Here is a 22477-nt window from a genome sequence, read left to right as displayed (position 1 = left end):
AGAAAATACATACATTTAGCTTTTGTTTAGCTTTTTAGATGTTCAATTAATTCCTCTGCAACAAACATTTTCAAAATATAGTAACCTATAAAGAAATGATCTTGCAAGTTACTTGCTTGTTTTATGCAAAAACATGCTGTTTGTGTTTAAATGACAGTAACCAATAATTGAATATCTGTAAACACTATCAACAGAGAACTTAAATAGTATCTTTGGAGTAGGCTAAAATTAGTTTTTATTACAACCTATTTGTAAATCATTTGAACCAAATATCTCAAGCTGAAAATGTAAATGTGTTTTTGTTTTTGCTGGAGAGATGAGGTCAGCAGAAGTCTGCAACAAATATGATTACTTGGGTGGAGGTGACATGATTTACTTAAATCAGGCAGTTTCCCCATTAAAGCATTGAAGCCTCAACTCATAAAGAGACTGCTTAGCAGATGCACTATAATGTCTTCTAGCATTTGTTATATTAGGTGATTTGAAAGAAAAGAACAATTATAAGAATGGATGTATTTCTATGTTGAGTGGGGGGAAAAAAACCCCAGTTTTTACAGCAGGGGGTGGCTAATTTTCAGCAGATAAAATAAGCCTGCTTCATAAAAGCTTCTTTATAAATATTGTACAATTAAATATGTATGTATATTTAGATTTATATTGCCAGGGTAGGACAATGCAAGGATGAATCATGTGAGTGGTTTGTTGTTTCTTACATTTCCCCACTTCCAATGCAGAAACAATTTTATCCCTCCCTTTTTTCCTCACCCAATGGGAACAGCACAGAGACTTTTAAACCTCAGTACAGGTGGAGTTTGGGTTTGTTGTTGAGTTTTTTCCATTTCTTCCCCCCTCCCCCAGTGCCACTTAAAATTAGGAAGGAGTATAAAATTGGCAGAATTTTATACTCCTGCCTCTTGCTTCTCTCCAGTGTCACGAGCTGAGGCAGAGGCCACACCATAAAATGAGATTGATTGGCAAGGGCTGTGGTTACAGGAAGATTCCATATTTTCTGTGCATTCCATGGGCTGAGAGAGCCTGAAAGGAGATCCAGAGCCGAATCCCCCAGGCTGAGCCCACTGGGGCATGAGCTTGCCTTGCAGGAAGTTGTCCAGAGATGTTTTTTCATGGGCTATGTTACTGTTGTGGTTGAAGCATCTTTTTGTTCCTGAGCATTTGTGTCTGCAGTTGGGGTCTCAGGTGCTGCAGGTTCCAGCCCAGGCCTTTGGTCTGATCTAATAAATCACTCTATATCTTGATCTGCTGAGGCAGATGAGATTTGGTAGAGAGGTGAATTTTCTAATTAGGCCAACTAATGGTTTATTTTGTAGTGTATTTTTTGATCATTCCTGTGTTTCCCACATTTACAGTAAACCTGCTCCTCTATTTGCCATGGTATGTGCCTGCATTTGGTCCAACTAAAAACTGGGACAGTAGATCATTACTTCAGTAAAAGTTTGTAGGAAATTCAAATGGTGTAAATGCTCTTGGTCTGCACCACTATTTTAGAAATTGCTATTCATTTTTTTCAGGTGAAGCAAAACCACCCACCCCCATATACTTAATTTTGGGCGCTGTGGCTCTGAGAGAAGACTGAAGTTAAAAATTCTCTGAGATTAGAAGTTCTGATCTCCTGAGCCAGCTGTAAGAGCTGAGTATAATGCTCAAGGCTAAAAAATACTTAGTAGAACCTGATTTTAATGTAATTAAGAGTTCATTTCAGGGCTTTATTTGGGCATTATTTTGCAATAGGGAGAGGTAAAAAGATGAAAACCTCAAATTGATAAAAGTTCATTTTGGTTTTCACGTCACTGAGGTATTCCTTCAAAGGGACCATGAAAATATGCATGAATTGCACATAAGGGGGTCTTGATCTCAGTCCATGCTGCTTTGATTAGAGCTGGTGTAATTCTATGGTGCTTTTCTTAGGAAACAGAGGTTGCTGCAGAGGAAGGGGAGGTGCAGTTGCAGCAGACACATTTGAAAAGAGGTTGAAGGTTTTGACTATCTGCAGTAAGGCAGCTGTGCATCCCTTACATCCAGCTTTTACCCCAAACCTCAGGGCACCTCTCCCAACACTGGGGGCTCTGAGCAGCCCCCAAACAACTGTAGTCTGACATCTTCTCTCTGATCCCACATCTTACTGCAGCTAGAGAGATTCTTGAAAGGTATTACTCATTTAAGTTTGTTTTTTCAGAATAGTGTAAGGTTTCTGGAAGATTTAATAATCTCTCGTTAAAGCACTTTTTTGGCTTTGGATGTAAGGAAAAATGACTGGGTAATTCTGACAGTGAATGTCTCTTGGTGTTGGAGAATGACATGTAAGACCTCAGAATCCAAAAAAAAAAAAAAAAAAAAAAATTCAAAGCAACCTTTTAAATTAAGTTGAGCACTAATTAAAAAATTTAAATATTTGACTACCTCTGGAAGGGACATTATATAAAAACAATGCAGAGCAACTTTTTTTTAATGTCAGTTATAAAACCATAAAGGCAGAGAAGGAATAAATACACTGAAAGCACTGATTAATCCCCCTGTGTTGCAGTGCCACTTCATACTGTTGTAATGTGGACCCTTTCCTCTGATATTACTCAAGAAATACAAACAAGAAGCATTTATTATCTCCCAAGTAGTGTGTGCTATAGAGTGCTGAATAAGGAAGTGAGGTATTGCAGCTGTTATCTTCTGAACTAACTGCTACTGCGTGTTCCATGACCAGCCCTGGCAGGGTTTTTGTTCCCATGAATGAATAGGCCATAAATCTGTCGGGGCTGACACTAGCAGCACTGCTGGAGAGTGTAAAGGGAAAATTTGCAGAGGAATCTCGTGGTCTTTGCTTGCCTGGAAAATGAGTTCAATAAAATGGAGGTGATCAGTGCTTATTTATAGGCCAAGCTGATACATCCAGCATTGGCTGTCAGGGTTTAACTTAGTGTTTCCTCATTTATGCTCACTCTGTAAAGCAAAACATGGCACTGTAAAAAGCTTATATAATGCTGTTATACTGGGCTAGTCACTATTGTCGAAAATAGATAAAGCAAAATAAAGGGAGGAAAAGATAAAGGCCCAGATAAAATGCACAGGAAGGCAATGGAAGAGGCTGGCCAATGCCAACACCCCGAGAAGGGATGAGGAGTTGCTCAGAATCATTCTGCTGGAACCCCAGATTGGAGGTGCTTGGCAATTACTGCTGTGCTAGAACAGCAGATAGATCTTGGGAGATCTGCTCTGGAAAGACAGCATGGGGATTTTATTCTAGTGGAGGAAAGGACTGAGGAGCTGTCTTTATTTTATGTAGAGCTCCTTCTAACACCAAATCCTAAGGTATGCTGTTAGATAAGATACAGTTGTATCTTACTGTGTATTCTGTTTTATGTGGGGGGCTCATACATGGATTAGTGTGATGTGCAGAAGTGTTTAGGACAAATCTTAAATTGTAATTCACTGAAGAAAAGTTTTTAAAATCTTTTAAAACAGATGTTAACAAAAATCAAGTTCAAACCACACCCCGAGCACAGGGTACATAGCAACTGTACCTGAACTGGGACTAGCTGAGTAAGATTCACCTGTAAATAATTAAGATCTTTTATGACCAGCTCGCTGATGGGAAGTAGGAATGGCTCCAGGTAGCCAGTTTGGAAAATTGGCTTTGCTGAGTTAGGATAGCCATGGGCTTGGAGCCAGACCATGGTCACAGACAGTCTGTGACCAGAAATGCAAAGAATCTGAAAATTAAGGTCACTGGAAAACCGCTGTAAAAGACAATTTTTCATCTCTCTCCTAATAATTTATCAATTGCTTTAAGCTTACTGCCTTATAGCTATACTTCTTGCTGTGTTCAAAGGAGTTGAAGTAAATCTACATGCTCATATTCTTTTCTTTGTGCCTTAATTCAATGAAGATTTGTAAACTGGACTCTCTTGCCTTCTTTGATAGGAGTGACCTCTGCCAAGCAGGGGAGAGGTGCAATAACTCCTCTGGGTAAATGAAGGTAATGCATGGCATAAGGATGCACTGGGGATGTGTGGTGTTGTTTTGAATAAGGACTTTAAAAATGAAATGAACAATATTGCAAGACTCTGAGACACTGTTGTGTTAGTCCTTGGTCAGTTCTATTTCTGCAGCCCCAGCTCAGTTCTAAACATGGTTGAAGGCCAAGTATGTCAGAACAGTAAATATTGTTTTCCTTCTATCAGTGGAATTTTGCCATGAAAATGAGAAGCAGAAGAGCAGTGAAATTTTTGATCTTTAATTTCTTTTTAAGATTTTTCTTGATGTGTGTATTCAATTGAATGAGCACTGTAAAAAGCCAGAATTGCAGTATGTTTCTTTAAACTTACAAATCCTGTTAGGTGTAGGTCCAAGTTATAAAATTGAACTGCCTTGCCTTGCATCTCTCTGTGGATGCTAAAATATTTACTGATTTTTCTCTTTTCTGGTGCTCCAAAATTTCTTTCAGTGTCTCAATTAGTGCAAACTTCTCAGAAAGAAAAGTACAATTTTCTTCTGTTATGAAATTGCTTATTGCAGTAGTAATAGAATGCTTCAAAGACATTTTGGGCTTTTTCAACACACAGGCTTTGAAGAGAATTTCAAATAAGAATGCCAAATTAAGTGATAACACTCATTACTGGACTGTTTCACATATCATTCAGACCTACTCCAGGGACGATGCTTGAGTTATGTATAAAAATAATACTTGACCCTTAGTGACCTATTCCATTTCCAGTGTCTTGTATCCTGTGATTTAATGAATGAGCCTGGAAATTTTCTTGGTAAACATAAAAAAATAAAATCCCAACAACCCAAAACACAGCTGAGTGTGTTGTTACATCTTTTTAATTCCAAGAAAATCTGGACTGGCTTTTCTGAAAAGGTCTTTCACTTACATGTTACTGAATTAATAGAAATGCCTTCTTTTTGTAACAATAGCTAATGAACCATATAAACACTTTTCTAGTGTACAGTTGAAGAATGGCTGCATATATTTTGTTAGCAGTGACCCTTCTGCTTCAGCTTTCAAAACAGGTATGAAATGTTTACAATATGGTTATTGGTTCATTAGAACAAGTATTTCCTTTCCCTGAAGCTAATAGCTCTCAGGTCTAAGTGTTTTTTTCTGAAATGTGTGTCCAGATTATCTTTCATTTTGCCATGCAGTTCTTGTTCACTGGGGTGGGGATATTTTCTTCATAACAGGGTTCTGCAGAGGGAAGTCAGAATAGGTTGGAGCACTCCCTCATTAGATGGAAAACCCACAGAGACAAATTCTAAACATGTGATTCTTTCCTATTTGTGCTTTTTTTCAGCCAAGTTTTGGAAGAAACTGCAGTGAATGTTCAGGAGATGAGTTTGTACTTGCTTTGGTATAAAGATGCCTAAGTCTAAGATGCACTTCTGGGCATTTGTATTAGTAAAAATGGAAGACCAATACTTCCAGAAACAAAAATGAAGTTGTCTCAAAGTTAGGAGTTATTTTTTACTTGTGAATAAGTATGTGTACATTTTTTATTATTTTCTTAGAATGTAGCTGCACTGTCTACAGGTGCTACATTAAAAATGGCTGAAACTACTTTGGATCCAGAGTGTCGCAAGTGTAGAATATGGAATTAAAAGAAGCAGCAAGTCAGCTCCTTTTGTTGAGCAAAGCTTAAGAAGTGAGGAGTAAAGAGACTTTTTTTCTAGTGTAACAGGAGTTGTGTGGTGATTATTAGTCACATCAGAGCATCAGAGTGGTACTCTTTAATTACCTACAGCTACAACTGCTTAATACAATAAATCACAGTGGAAAGCTGGTAGGTGCTAATGACAGGCACCTGCTGATGGAGCCTGCAGTAATAAGGGTTACAGCTGCCTCTCTTTCCATGTCTGGGGGAATGGAGGAGGAGGAAGGGGAGGCAGAGCAAACACCTCTGACAACAGACAAGTACCAGGGCTCAGGATGAATTTCACTGCAAAGTTTAGCCAGGGAATGTGGGGATGGATGTTTTTGGTTTGTTTGTTTTTGACTGAGAGAAATAAAGGCAAGGGAGTTCAATGAAGTAAAAATATTAATATTTAAAATATGTATTTTAGTTTTGGCATAACTGCAATTGCTGAAAGTAATTTTGTAGCTACTGTGATCTGGACTAAGTGCAGGAACATATAGTCAACAACATGTAGTCATTTTGAAAATACATGTGTGCAAGCAGGAGCCTGTGGGTGCTGAAGGTAAATGGGAATGTTTGTGGGGCAAGGCAGGATGGTACATTCAAGTGGTACATTCAGTGCCTGGTTGAAAATCCTGGTAATCCATGAGTGCAGCCCTGTGTGACTGCATTAACACTTCACAATAAAGGATGGCAAGTGGGCAGATTTGCATGCAAATTAAATTTTCAACAATATTTCTGTGTGCAACTTCCATTACAGTTGGGCAACTTTACACAATTGAAACTGATGACTAAGAAAAAGCATTTACAATTTAGAAAATTACAACAGCAATGCCTGTAATCACCTAGGTTAGTTGCTGAAGTGCCTCTAGGGGCTTGATTAGAAGGAGGAGAACCTTTAAGAGGCTGATGAGGCAGGTATCAAGCACTGTGAATTGAAACAGAGTGAGAGAAGCTGTTATAGCCTGGATTTAGTGAAAGAAATCTAAGACAAACCTCTGACAATACAGACAACTTCTAATCAGTACAACAGGATTTGTTCAATCAAACCATAAGGAGCTGTTAACAGTGTGATATTTATATCAGAACCGAGGCCACAGTCAACAAAATTGTATATGCAAGACAACATTAAATGCCCAATGAAAATAAAGAGTGGCTGGTGACAGGAAGAGTGTAAGGAAAGGAATTCCATTTATTATTGTCTCAGGTCCTGAGAAGTATAGAGAGTCCACAATCTCCACAGACCTTTCCAACATGTGTCCATGCATTTTTTACATTTGTAAACTGTAACTGTTTTGTATTTTGATCACACACATTGGACTTTGTATGAAATCTGTGTAAAGGGGAGATGAGTAATGCTGAGTAAAAACTCAGAATATACTGCCCTCTCCTGACAGCTGGGTCAACCCCAGACCCTGCAAGTAAAATACTTGGTTAATTTTTCTCACAAGAAAATTTGGTGCTTGATCCTTCAGCCTTTTGGTTATATAACTTTAAAATGTTCTTCCACTGTGAAAGTGTGCTTTTTATCTTCTACTGTGAGAAAATTAATGAGGATATTATTTGCTTATATCCATACTTTGATCATCAACTCTTCCAAAACATATCTTTATAACATTTAAAAAATATTTCCCATATTTTTTGTTGTCAATTTACTTAGTTTCAGAATTGGCTCACTACCAGATTGTTGAAGATATGTAAAATAATGACTGAAACTGCTGCCAAAGTGATAATGAAATTAGCCCTGGTCTTGTCCATAAACAGGTCAATTTTTGGGAGAGACACAATGATCAGTGATAGCTGAAAGTACAAAGAAATGCACGGGAAGTTCTAAAGCCTGGGATTGGATTGCAAATACTGTATGGTTGGGGTTTGGTTTGAAGTGTGTTGTCAGCCAAATTGACCTCATTCTATTTTTAAATATTAAGTCCCTCCACATATTTTGATGCCAGGTTGCATTCTCTGAAATCTCAGTTACATGAAGTAGGACTGGTTTTGTCTGATATTATCTCCTGGCCTATTCTTGGGCAATAGCTGAAAAACACTGAGTGTAAACCCTGCTATTTTTTCCACCCAGTGTGAGAAGTTAGATGATGAGGAAATGAAAACCTTCTTGTCAATTATTTGGAAAACCTCAGTGAAGCTTTCTTTGCCTTCAGCAGGATCTGTCTGATATCCCTTTGAGAGCCAATGGCCCTATTATTTATATAATCCCTTTTCCCCCCTTTCTCTGCCCCCACTCCCCTGCCCCGTATGGGGTTGTCTCTTCCATTTCTGCAGATGAAGAAATTGTCACGGAGTAGAAATTTCCATTTGGAGGTGACTGCATTCTTTTTGTCCTGTATGGAAGACAGTACAGTACCTACAATACCAGTGAAGGAATATTTCTGCTTCATGTATTATATGTGTGACTTTGTTCCTTAAAACTTCACGAGTAGAAGGTGTGGTGTCTCCAAAGCCTTTCTTCATTCAGGGCTCATGACCTGATTTCTAGCAGAAAGCCACAGAAGTAGTGACTAGCTCCAGAAAACAGAGCTGGTCAGTGTTTCAGAACACTAAGGATTAGCGTGGCTGGGAGGGAATTATGAGGAAAACGAAGTTTTTCCAAGAGTGGCAAAGTATAATGGAAAGATGTGTAGCAGCTCTGATATTTTCCAGGAGCTTGGAAAAGACAATTGCTGGTGGAGATCTCAGTGGACTGGATAAACTTGCACACAAGCTTCATCCATTGTACTTTCTAAATTCAGAGCTTCTGTAAGAGGTTTTTGCTTTTCTTCCTTTGCTGAATAGTAAACCATAAAATCCTCTCTTACGTTGTTTGGTATTTTTCATTTTTTTGGTCATGGTTGAGTACCCAGTACATTTTAAGATGTAAATTACTCACCACACTATGCCTGACCTCATGTTTCTGCTGTTGGTACAATACAAGGACATGGATAAATAACCTGAGTTAGAAGTGTGTGCTTTTCCCAGCTAAGGGCTGTTGAGAGCACCTGCTCCCCTTTTTTCAGCTGTACTTTAGGATTGATGTTTGAGTTCTATTCCTAAGGACTGAATGTATCATATTTTCTACAACAAACTGCCAATGTGGCACCTAGTCACACCATCCCTGTCCTTACCCCATCCCATCAAACTAATATTGTCCCTACATAAATATATATATATATTTATAATTGTGCTGGGTAGTTTTATAAATGAAAGTTGTGCTTCGGATGTTGTTGCAACAAGTTTTATTAATCTAAAAATAGATATGTTAAGTTTTAAGTATGTGTCCTGTGATACTGGTATTATTTTTGAAGCCATGGTGTTGGTGTTTTCCCACAAAAGTGCTGTGTATGGACACTGAGGGAATTTGTATATATAATTCATATGCATTGCTTTTGGGCATATTTATGTTAAGGGTAATTAAAATAATGCCCTCTTAATCTGGCACAGATCCTGCTCAATCTCAATCTTAGTTTTGCAACTCAGAGGTCTGTGAGGTGTCTCTGTTCCTGGTACTACAGAGCTGGTGGAGAAGATGTTGATCCAGAATAGACAGCTGAGTTAGCAGGGAGTGGGAGGTGGCATAAAACCCATTCAGTCCCAAATGAAAAGGTGTTTTTATTTAATTAGGCTCTGACATTGCAGAAGTGTGCAGGAAACTGCTGTCCCTTGAGATGAAGAGAATGTTGACAGTGAGGAAAATTACTTTGAAGAAATTCTAAAAAAATATTAAATTCTTATCAAAATAAAAGATATTTCTCATTGTTAGGTAATTCTGTTTTTTCAAGAGCCCATAATTAATGGTTCTGGTAACTAATTTACCACTTCTAGCAAACAGTGAGATGCTGGACTGGTGATGGGTCAGCATTAATAGAGTTAATTGTGAACTGCGCGTGATAATGTGATTTGCCATGGCACACTTTTCACATTTAATCATTTGTGCAAATTGCACTAAGAGATGCTGTAGCATTGGTTATGCAGATTCAGTACAAGCAGCATATTGGTGCAAATACTGTTTAGGTGCAATTAAATGAAGGATTTTTATTACTCATTCAGAAAGGAATTGATTGTCAGGTTTTATGAATCCTAAAATGTAGCCAAGATGAGAACAAAAAACACTGAAAAGCTGGAACACTGATCAATGCAAGTGCTATATCTTAATCCACCGCTAATAATTTTATTTAATTGTCTCAAAGCTTTTTTGATCAAAAGAACTGGGCAAATGAAAGGTGTCTCTGTGCTTCTCAGTTTTATTACACATGTAAACAAATCATCATGAAATGAATAATATGTTAAATTAAATGGATATGTGAAATAGCTTTAACTCCTGGTTAGTCCTTCTGAGCTCCCTCTAATTGATTAGCAGGTAATTGGAAGGGTAGCACCATGTGATCTTTCAGCCATGTAACCACTGCATTGACACTATTAATGAAACCTCAGACTAGAGATTTACTAAGCCTGGACAATACAGCATAGAACATAGAGGAGCTATTCCTGATTTTCAACCAAAAATCCTAAATTGTTTGTCTCTTACTTGCTACTGTGATCAATAAGCATAGCAGTGACTAAACAAGTCTGGTTTTGCACCCTTTGTATTTAGAGAGGGGAATACTTTACCAAGCTTTGAGTGTCTTAGGTGCTCTATGGTCTTGTATTTTCCTTCTGCAATGCAACCTTGTCCTCTTTGGGCACAAAGTTGAAGTGCTGAGAGCAGGTGAGATGGGGCTTCAAGATAAGAATAGAGGTTAAGCTGTAATTTGGCATCATAGAAGACAAAAACCACTTGCCAAAGATGGATACAAGCTTCCTGAAGTCAACAGCTCAGCTTAAAACCCACCTGAGATCCTGTGTCAGTGCATTGGTGTGAAGTTTAATGGCCTTGGAGTAACCTTCCTTCTCTGGTCATGGTTCCAAATATGTCCCCTTTGTTAGCTGAGATCATTTCCTCCTCCCTCACATGTAAGCAAGGTTTTGCAGTAATAGATGGTTCCTGCTGAGAGTTTGCCAGGCAACACAATTCTCCAGGGAGGCTTAAAATGTCCTCCTCTTAAAAAATGTCCAATTTAATGGCTGTATTTAGGTGTTTGAGGCCATACAGTGTTTGCAACAACTATGATGGCTCTATTATGATAATGGAAGAAAGCTGCATTATGAAATAAATGCATTCTAGGTTGTCCTTGGCAACATAATGTAAGGATTGTTCTGCGTGTTGGTACTAAAGAATCAAAAACAGTTTAGTAAGTCGATGTGAACACTATTTCTTGTCGTGTGGTTAATGGATCTACTGTTGTATTTGTGTTCTTTCCAGCTCTGCTGCCTTACATCAATGAAAAATTATGTTTTTTCTTCTATGCCACAACACTAGTCATCTTTATATTCAACATATTCCCCTTCAAATCTTTCAGTGTAAGATGTCTACCATTTTACTGGGTTAGACTCATTTTCCTGGTCATTTTCTTGGCAGTAGAAAAGGATCATCTTTCTTGGTTACTGATGTTGTATTTAATAAGCTCAGTTGAGTAGAGTCATGTTGATGTCTAAACAAATGCACTGCTACTTTTTTCTCTTTTTATTTTTTGTGTGTAGAGCTGGATGGAAACATGGCAGTCTGTAATTACTCTGGTTATGCTTCTGGTTAAAGCAACAATAATTTTTTTTGCCCTTATGGTATTTATACCCTTTATAAGCCTTTCTTCCCTTTCTCGAAATCTGTTGCTTATGATTGGTTGGGTAAATTTAGGAAATGGTGAAAATTTTTATGATTAGCAGCCAAAGTATACATGAATAGTAGGCATTCTTCAGATTTAAAGAGGTCAAATTGATTTGTGTGTGTGTGTGTGACAGAATTTGTTCCTGGGGTGAGACTTTGAAGTAAAATTTCAAAGCATTGACTAGGGGTGCAGCTCTGCAGCTTCTTATTGACTTTGTTCAGAGATCAGGAGCTAAAACTGCATGCTGCACTTTGAAAATTTACCCCTAAGTATTGAGTTCTACCTCAGAATAATTTTTTTCCAATAATTTAATAAACCCCTGAGAATGTGGTTTATAATGGAAATGCTGACATACTTAAACTTAATGCTAATCACTGAAAATTAGTAAGAGCTTAAGCAGAACTTGGGCAAAACCTGCAACTCTTAAGTATCCTGTAGTTAATTAACAGGAAATGTCTCAGAAATGCATAATCCTCAGAAAACACTGTGTTGGCAGTGGCCCTGTCAATAGTAATATCATATTTTGTTTCATTCCTCAGACTTGCCATTATCTTTAGTTCATAGGAGAGTACTTCAGAGCACCTGGCTCTTTCCCAAACATGTATGTGCTTTGTGGAGTTGAGCTTGTCAAACCTGGAAGCTCATGGTGAGGAACATTCATACATAACAACATGATGGATTCTTTAATATAAAAGTGTCAACAAGATTAGTGCTGTTACAATCTTGTTTGTTTGAGTAGGACCACAGGAAAGATCATCTTCCAGTCTACAAATTGTATTGACAATATCCAGAACAGTGATTTTGAGTTCCAGGAATATTTGCTGTGTGACTTCCTCTTGCTTCTTCATATTTCTACTCTACATTTCTCCATGGTAAAATCACTGCCACGACCATCTGATAAATATTTTTGAAAAGAGAGGTGGGAGGGGAGGAATGTAGGAATTAGGAGAATGGAAGATGAGTTTTGATTCAATGGGGCGGAGGTTTGGGAAACAGACCTAAATTTCTGAGCCCTGCTAAAAAGACTGGATTTCTTGCCTGTTATGGTTGCTTTGTGCTGTGGAGGTGGTGGCTATGTTTTGCTGTTCTGGTTTGGAAGGAGATTCTCTGGATGCAATTGTTGGCTGTAGGTCTGGTTACAGCTTTTTTGCTCCCTCTCCTATCTCCCCTATTGTGCTACCCACAGAGCAGCCAGTGAAAAGACAACAACAATAACATCAATATCTAAAATTTTGTATCGTGGGTTGGTAATCTCAAGTTTTAGCGATCTAAATCAAAAGATAGTATATGATATAGCATCTCAGCAAAGCATTTCAAAGAAGAATTTGAAGGAGTATTATGTGTGTGACCTGTGGGTTTTTGCAGACCTTATGTAAGGCAGTGTAGGGAGCAAGCTTATAGGTAAATTTGAAAAAGGAGTAAGTGCTTGTGTTTTCCTTTTCAAAAACCTATTCCCCAAATACTAATGTTTAATATTTTTTAGTCACAATGGAACTCATGGATGCCACAACCAATTTATACAATTTTCTGTGAGAAAAACAAACAAAAACTGTGCATCTGGACTGACAAGCTGTATGCCAAGATTCAGCCAGATGCAATTTGAAATGTCCAAGACATTAAACATGCCCTGAAATGGAGCCTTTAATGAAAGTGCCATCTCAGTCTCAGCTCTAGTGAATGCCAGTATTACACTGCAAGGAATTTATCATGCCTAGATATTACCAGTAAGTAGGCTACACTAATCTGAGAGTAAATATACTGCAGAAGTTAATGCTTGGAGGTGATGTTTCCATCACATATCCTATCCTGCTGCACACTTGTTTATAGTAATGTATTTCTGATAACTACATAAATTTTACCAAACTTAAAGCAAAAAAAAAAAAAAGTAAAAAAAAAAAAGTTGTGTGCTTGGTATGCATTGTTTTGCTTCTTTCATTAATTCTTGCTGGCATTGTGGATGCTCAGATGAACAATAGAGTAGCCTGTAAGGATCAATACCAGATTGCTGATAGTGCCTATCTATTCAGAGTAGATTATTTGATAAATGGTTTGGTCCATATGTTTTGACATTTGTTAGCTGTATAGCCCAGACCAACTGGTAGAACTGTAGTTTCATCATGAAAAGGAGGAGCAACAAATATAATATTTTCCTCTCTGTACAAAACTGATATACTGTAGTTTTAAAGCTGCAAATAGAAGATTCCAAGAGAGAAAAAAATAAAAAAAGGCTTAAGCTGTTAAGAATTCACATGTATTTTTCTTAAGTTTTGTAGTTAAGGTCTATGAATACAGTATATATAACTTTTACTTTATGGCTTTGGGGGTGACAGGATTCAGATCTCATAAAACTGTAGTCTAGCCATTTTATATCAGTGTCTCTGTAGAGTGGAACAAACAGGTTCCTAGGAGAGCAATCCCTTCTGTGTTCCCCCCAAACTTGTTCTGCTTTAAAAGTCTGGGAAATTTAATGAAAGCAGACACGAACATCAAGAGCAGGCTCGAAAGTCAATGAAGCTTCAGGCAAACATCTAGAACTTTGCAAGAGCTCAGATTTCAGTTCCTAGTATTTAGGTCAAAATTCTGTGTTAGTTTTTGCAAAACCTTTTTTCTTTTCTCTCAAATTCCATATAGCATTTGCTCAAGTGCAAAGTTCTGCACTTGATATCCACTTAAACAAGGGACATTTTCCATTTAAATAGTTGTAGTCATCCAACTCTTCTCTTTTGTCCAGCCTCAGAGTAACAAACAAGTCTATTTGCAAAAATCATACAGCAGTATGTTCTGTAGACTGAATTAAAAGAATTTTTTATAGTTAGTGTCTTTATTTCAAGCTGTTTATGAGAGAAATTTATTAATCAATATTTAAGTAAAATAATAATTTAAAAATTGTAGCTAAGCTTTTAAGTAAAAAAAGGAGCCAAATTTAAGGGCTAGAAAATGTTATTTCAGAAGGGATTTTTGGTCCTTCTACAGGGAGACCTTGTACAGGTGAAAAGTAGTACTGTAATAGATATAGCAGGAAAAATAGAATGAAAATTATACTTGACATGCTTCAACTTTAAAAACTACTTTAGAGCCTTTGATCAAGTAAAAGAAAACGTTTCTCTCCCTCTTTCTCCATTTTGTGACTCTGTTGACTTCATGCCATGAGGGAAGGGATGGTGTTGGCTGAAGTGCCCCATGTCTCTGGAGGTTTCTTGGGGTGCAGTGCAGGCATTGCTTGCTGAGCTTGTGGTGAAGGGGATGTAAACCTTGATCCTTTCTCCCTTGCCATGTGTGACAGCCCCTCCTGGGCCAGGAGCTCCTCTGGCTGCTGTGAGTGCTGCTGTTCCTGTGGGGAACAGGAAGATTCCCTGTGTCCATGCCAGGATTAGGTTGGTCCCTACAGGGAAGTGGAGGGGAAATCACCCAGCGGTGATTCAGCACCTTGTGGATACCCTGGAGTGGGGCTTCAGTCTGGATCTCTGGGAGAGCAAAATAAGCTGGTTTTAACTGAGATAGACTTCAAGGAAGAGAGAGAGAGTGGGATTAGAATTTCTGGAATGTTGGGTTGAGAACAATAAAGGAAGAGTTAGAGGCTGACAGTTTTCCTCCATGAAATGTAGATGAACACAAAGGGAAAGACAGTCTGAGCTGGAAGAGATATTTCTGGGTAGATCCAGGGGTAGATTTAACATAGTTAATACTATCCAGTGAATATTGCTCTCTTCCTACTTGTTCTGAACAACCAAGGGTAACTTTCCATAGAATGGCAGAAAATGGGTGTCTCAGCAGGGGCTGGATTGCTCACTAGAAGGTACACATGTATTATTTGCTTTTTAAAGAATGGTGACAGGGTGTTTTACAGTGTGCTATCAGAGGATAATATTTGTCCTGTTTTTTTTTAGGAGTTGGAGGAAGAGAATGTTAAATGTCACTTTCTCCTGTAAGTAATTGGCAGTAAGTACATGCAAGACTCCTGAACCACTGCTCTCAGGATAATCTTAAAATAGCCACTTTCTTGTTTTCCTGCTCTATACATGAAACAGGTGTATTAACATATTAATGATCAGATGTTATATTTAGCTCTGCATTTTAAGAATCTTTAGCAACGTGGAAAAGGATGATTTGACAGGTTTAATTCAACACTGGGCAACAAATAAAGCTTATAATGAAATTAACATAAATCATTAGCATTAATCATTCAGCATTATTGATAGCCATATAGAGAAATGTATCACAGCCCTGGAAGTAAAGAAGAGAAGAGCAATGTTTCTTGCCAGCTGTCCTGATGAGCTATGAGCCCATATGGTAGTGGTACTGGCTTTCCTTTCTAATTTTCCTCCTCTGCTTGAGCTGTCAGGAGCCCCTTTCTCCCCTTTTCTTTTTCCACAGACTGCAGAGATAGCTTCTATCTCATTTTTTTCAAAATGCCAGCTTTTTAGAACAGGTCAGACTCCATCAACATCTGACTGTCACTAGCCATGTGACCAACATGAGCAAACTAGCTGGGTGACAATTAACATGCAGTCTACATTCATCGTTTTCAATTTGCTAACCTTCACTTCTGCTTATACTTTCATCAGCTCCAAGACCTAGTAAGAGTTTTCCTCATTGGGAAACAAAATATTCTTAAAGTAGCATTTGGAAGTCCTTTGCTGGGAAATGTGTGGATTTAAAATGTGATATAGAAAAAATGAATAAATGCAATTGTTCAGTCACTATTCTCTGGATAGCTTTTTTTCTGCTTGTGTGCTGTCCTCACTCCACACCCTCCAGTTCTCTGTGTGTCCCCCTGCCCTTTTTCCCCCCAAAAAGGTGAAAGAATTGAGGTTAAAAATAATGAACACTGCTACTACTGTTTGTACTTGAAGCATTTGAGAGTCTGAAGTTACTCAGTCTTCCTCATTTACCCGAAGCTCAGTGAAACATTAAGTAAACTTGGCTGCTGGGATTGAGGACAGGACTGACAACATATCCCTCGAGCTATAGTCTCACAGGCACTGCATACTTTCTTCATAGTTTTGGCATTTTTTCAAGTATTAGACAAATCTTCATGATCAGCAGGGCTCAGGCTCAGTGCTGTGAGAACATGAGCAAAGTAGGTGCACTGGGGAGGTATCACAGAGGTGGAATCTTTGCATGGCAGTGATGAAAATTGCCTCCTTTTCTATTGTTTCATATCTTTACCTGGTCCCATTCATTTCTTTGTGTTGTATGAGCAATTGAAATAATTCTGGCTCTCATGAGCATCTCCATTTTCCTGGTTAAAAGGATGAATAAAAGGGCTTCAAATTTAGAAAACTATGCATATGCAAACAATACATACACTCCTCAGATTTTTTTAATGGTTGATTCTTTCTATTTACCTTTAAAATGTCCAAGCACGTGGATAATCAGCCTTTTTTTGTTCTCAATTCTGGATCACAAAATATCTTATGGTGGTTGAGCACTGTCAGAGCATTGCAAGACAGTACAGTACTGTCAGCTCTCCTTAAAATGCCTTCCTTTTTAAGTGTCTTGGTAAAAAGATCTGGTGTACTTAAATGCGTACTAAATTTAAGTTACTGGACTTTCTGTTGAATAATTAAATATCATTTTTCAAAGGAGAAGTTTCTGCCTTCTATTGCCATAAAATAGTCTTCATTTCAACTTTGTTACCTGCAGAAGAGCATAAATAAAACAGGTGTTGAAGGAAACAGGTATGGACACAGAGAAGAGCCCCAGACTTGGTCACTCTTGGGCAACCATGTGCTCACCTCTTAAATTTGCATGGGGCCTTAATCTCCAATATAGAAATACATGCCATTCCCTTATGCTCAAAGTCAGTGTTGCAAGGGAGCATAACAGCCAGGACTGGGATCCTATAGCACACCGAATAGATCCTTTAATTTCATGGTTTAAAAAATACTTGAGTTGACCTCAGTATAATTCCTATATTTTAGTCATTTAGGTGTCATGGCTCAGTAATCATTCATTAACTATAGTGCTTTTCAAATGAAGAACTGAGATGAAAATTTTTCTTAATGATGACAAGTGATGTAATTTAGTTTTATTCTTATATTATAGTGGTGCCCGCTAGCGCCGCTGTAGTTAAGGGTCTGTCAGTGGTTCCATTATAAACCCCTATTTTCAGAGGGTTTATAATTCAAAAATTGATTTTAGACTTAAAACTGCCACCCAAGGTCTAAGTCCTGGAGCTTGTTTTTATATACAAATTGGCATTTTGGGGAGAAGAGGAGGAAAGGTTAATGGTTACTCAACTATAAGAATAAGATTGAGGGTTTTCTCTTTCAGATTTGTATTTGTGCTTCTATCATACTAAAAAATGCTTCATCCATCTCAAGGCCAAGAAAAAAGGCCACTATCAAGTACTTTATGACCAAAGAAGGGCTGCAGATCTTATTAAGCACAGTGTAAGAATTGAATTGGGCTGAGGCTTGTAAAAGCAGGTCCACAGCTTTGAAAATCCCATGGCATTTGATCAGAGGTCGAAATCTCTTTGAGAGTAGTCATTTAGGAGATTGGGGTAGCCATGAATCAAGGTCTCCCCCTTCTCCACAGATGTGCAGTTTTGCCTTGTTGCCATCAAGAAGCTGCAACAAACCTGGTGCTAATATTGTAAAGGCAATTTTCAAAGGAGCATAAGGTACTTATCCAGCCCTAAATAGCATCCCTGGAATGGAGAAGAGAACAGTAAATAGAGCAGTGGCTTGCTAAAAGCTCATGGGAGGGAAGAGGAATGAGTTGGAGCAAAATGAGGATTGTCCTGGTGGAAATGGGAGCACCAGGAAGGAAACCTCTGTGACTTGGCACACGGGGGTTGGCTGATGAGAGAAAGGAAGGACGGATGAGGAATTAGTCAGGAGTCCTTGGAAAAGGGGGATCTACACAATGGGAGAATATAAGGCCAAGTGCCTCTCAGCTCCTTCTGATTTGTCTCTAGAACCACACTTCTGAGCTGAGAAGAAACAGGGATGATCAGCTTTAAAACTGTCTATTGGAAATGGCAGTGATGCCTCACTGGAATTACACTATTAAAACTAATAATAAATTTAAAATGATGCCAAAGAAATGATGGAGTTATCCTGTGTTTACTTTGGCTTACCTGATGGTCAAATATCCTTCTGTGAGTCTTTAAATATTACCTCATAAGCATGAGAATTTAACAGGTGGAAGCAGAACGTGGAAATACGTAAGTTTTGTTTTTTTCATGCAAGATTTACATTGGATTCTGGAGTAGAGTGGAATTCATGGTGTAGGCTCACTACAGATGCATGTGTTTTTTTCTTACCATTAAGAAACAAAAGAACTGAGTGAAAAAAATCAAATAGTTAATTTCAGTTCTTCTCTGACAGAATTACTTATCCTATATATTGAAATTATTTATGATCAATGGTCCTGGTTTTTGTTTCTGGTCCAGGTTAGCTGTCAGAGATGTTGCTCTCAATTACAGATGGATATATGAGAATTGACAGCTGTTAGATATGCATCCCTCTCCAAAGAGAAAAAGAAGCATGATAGATTTTGAGGATGTAAAGTTTCAGATCAGTTTTGTATTTCAGAGAGACAAAGTACTGGGTTGTCTAAAACAATGTCCTTCAAGCAGACCCATTTATTTCAATACCCACAATTATCCTGTGGAGTCAGTTGATCCTTCTGATCTTTAGTAGCAATAATTTTTACTCTTTTTTCATAATCACAAAATGAAAAATCTTCAAGGTAGTGACATAAATGTTAAAAATAGGTTTTTTTCCATAGTTAATAATAAAAAACTCTCCTGCTAGATCCAAAGGTATCAATGCACAAGAAAAAAAACTGTTTAATCTCATTCTCATCTCTGACTTTAGAGAAATTCTTTGTTTCTCCTGACAGCTTCTGGCATCTCTTCACCCATTTCAATGCGCTGCAGAGAGGATACATTTCTGTGCACAGTGGATATTTCAGGAGATCTGTTTGGTGCTATATCATGTATAAATGCAGACCTGAGTGTGAGCCTTAGTTAGGGAAATTCTGCTTTCTTGGCTACTCGTGGTGGGCTGTCTGCAGGTTTGAGGGATGCTTGGACTGGAGAAGAGGGATGATAGGTGAGAGAGAAGCTCAGGACTGGTGCTTAAAAGCAGATGTAGTTGTGTGATGATAAATGCTAATTAAATTTAGGTTCACCTTTATTTTCTTTAAGTTTCTGCCATTTATAAACCATGGAATTAAATGGAACACTTTCTGCTGGTTTTGGTTATGGCTTTGTGAGCAGGTGTGTGCTGAACCCCAGTGTATTAAACATTTACACTGAGTTTTACCGTGCATTTAAAACAAACAAACAAACAAAAAAAACCCCAAAAAAACAAAAACAAAAAACAAAACAAAACAAAACAAAACAAAACAAAACAACAAAAACAAAAACAAAAAAAAGAAACAAAAAAACCCCAAAAAAACCCAAAAAAACCAAAACAAAACAAAACAAACCTAAAAAAAAAAAAAAAAACAAAACAAAAAAAACCCAACCCTATATTTCTTGCACTGAAAAATTCCATTGGAAGTGTTTTGTGTTTCCCAGAATGGAATTAACACTCCAAGGAAGGTAATCTTGTGTTGTACCTACCAGAACTTAATTTAAGCTACAGAATGGCATTTCCTTCTCTCAAGATGGAATTATTAAGGTTGAAAGAACATAGCTCTTAATTCACCATAAAGTGCCAACTTACAATACTGGCACGGAATTTTGATGGAGAATAAAATTATAAATTTCCCTTTTTTAATTTTGTTGTTAAGAAAATATTTTATCATATAAGGCTGTTTCATGATGAAGAATATTTTATTTTTACTATCTGTCACCATGTTTTCAACTAGCCCCATTATTTTAGAAAAAGATATTTAGTGACACATCCATTCCAAAGGATGAAATCCTTTTATCTTACCTTTCTTTTAGGATAGTTGTGGTAATATCTGAAAAATTTGTGAAGTTATGGAAGTAATACAACTGAAGTAATTTTTGGATAAGTTGTGCTAACTTTTGGATAAGTTGGAATAAAATAATAATAATACTATAATTATGGAATAAAACTAGTTTTGCCAAAGAGTTTAGTATTAATTTGTAATTAATCAGCCATCTAAAGATGCTGTGGAGAAGGCTGTATTGAGGAAAACAAGGTGTCTTAATTTGTCTGTTCTTATTTCCAGCCATTTACATATGCAAGAATTGTGCTGCCTGGGCAGGTGCCCTGCACTACTGGTGGTGATTATAGATGATCCTTCCTTCTCTTCCTGCATATTTAGGTTTGATCAATTCTCTTCTGTGCTCCTCTGCTGAAAAAGGGCACTGACTTCCTCATGATGTGACTTCAGTGCCCACCAAATCTCTTTGCTGAGGATGGGCACCTGCCAAGGAGCAAGTTTCACTGGTTTTCTGCAAGCAGCATTGGTAACTTCCCAGTCCCTCGTTCACTTTTCATTCACGGTGCTGCTCCTGGGTGATGTTGGTGCGATTTGAGAGCAGTCCATCTGAGAAAGCACCACTGCTTTGGAATTAGCAAAAATACTGTTTAAAAATGCTGCCATCCACTTTGTTTGATTTAGTGATGTATTGGCATGATCATTTCCATATTGAGGTATTAATTTGCTTCTTCCCAGAACTAAAAAAAAAAAAAATTGTTGACAAAATAAAAGCATTTTAGGGCGTAGCATGAAGTCACTCTTTTCCTTGAGCATTTAGGAAGTGTAAAGACTAAGGACTAGCACTAGTGAGTGGAGGAAGGTGGTATCCTCAGTTAGTTGGTTTTCAAGTTTGGAATACATGAAATTGATGCTGACAAAACACACTTTGAAAAACTTCTTAAGGTACTTTGGGTTGCAGACCAATTTTGTCTTGCTAGTCTAAAACAAGCATAAAGGATAGGCAAGGCTTAACACCCCTCAACAGCTGGGACAGGGGTCTTTAGGCAGACCCAAAATGTGTCATTAAAGGAGCATATATGTCCATTAAAGGTTCTGGGAATGAATCATGGGGTTGTGAGTCATGGAAATTTAGTGCTTAGACTTACCTTAAATGCAAAAGTTTCATCACTGCATGTGTAGTCTGGTGGGAATAAACAACATTTGTGCTCTGGACCTTTCCTAATAATTAAATTGAATCAGCAATTTAAGATTCAATAATAAAGATGTCGAAATATTCAGATTTCTGCTACCTGCCTCTACACATGGCTAACACCAAAAAACATGTGCTTTTCACTGGCAAAATCACTGGAGAAGAAAAGCCTTTTTTTATTTTTCTTAAGGTTTAAAACCTCCAGGGCAGTTAGAAAACCATGTTTTTCATTGAACTGTGTCTCTTTGAAATTCACAAGGCTGACATGTCATTGGCATGACGTGTCTCAGTCCGTTACACAGAAGTGCCACATTACACTGTGTGACGTGACAGGCTGACAAAAAGGGACATGACGCAGCAGCCCAATGGGATGTCAAGCCTGAGAAATTTAAGCCATGCTGTTGCTTAAAAAAAAAACAACACAGAGCAGCAAGGGGGGCACACTCCATGCTGATACCCAGTGCTGTTGGATTTTACACTCTCTAAAAGGTTTTCTTGGTTCAGTCATGCTTCCCTCGTGTTTGGTAATAAACCATGCAAATCTATGTTTCTGCTTTTTGTATGTTTTATCCTGTGGCACCACAGTCTTGAGTTCCTCTAGAATCCCGGGCAATCTTTTGCAGAAGTTCTGCAGGCTTGGAGTGCTTGTGACAGGGGGATCTGAGTTCCAGAAGTGCTGTGCTCTGCATTTGGGATTGCTGCACGCATAAACAAGGATTGTTCAAAGAGCATGGTGATAACGTTACATGCTGTAAGTCACAGTTCAACATCTGTGAAGGGCTTTAAAATTGTTTTAGTTGTGTTAGGCTTCAGAGAAAGTCTAGATAGAAAAAAAGTCTGTCAAATGGAAGGGTGGGAGAGCTTAAATGAATTAAAAGATCATTAATAGACAAGTTTTTTTTTTTTTCTGGAAATATGCTTACCCTTGATGATACTTGTTTTCCTTAAGTAGCAGCAAAAGTGTATCAGCAGTCTCTAAAGAGTTTAAGAACAATAGATTTAATTCCTATGAGTAATTTCAGAGCTAATTAATGTGATAAATCTCTATAGTGAAATATTCTTCTGATCAACGT

The sequence above is a fragment of the Zosterops lateralis genome (genome assembly GCF_965231275.1).
Source record: "Zosterops lateralis genome assembly, chromosome: 12".
Taxonomy (NCBI): domain Eukaryota; kingdom Metazoa; phylum Chordata; class Aves; order Passeriformes; family Zosteropidae; genus Zosterops; species Zosterops lateralis.
Note: the sequence above shows the minus strand (reverse complement) of the source record.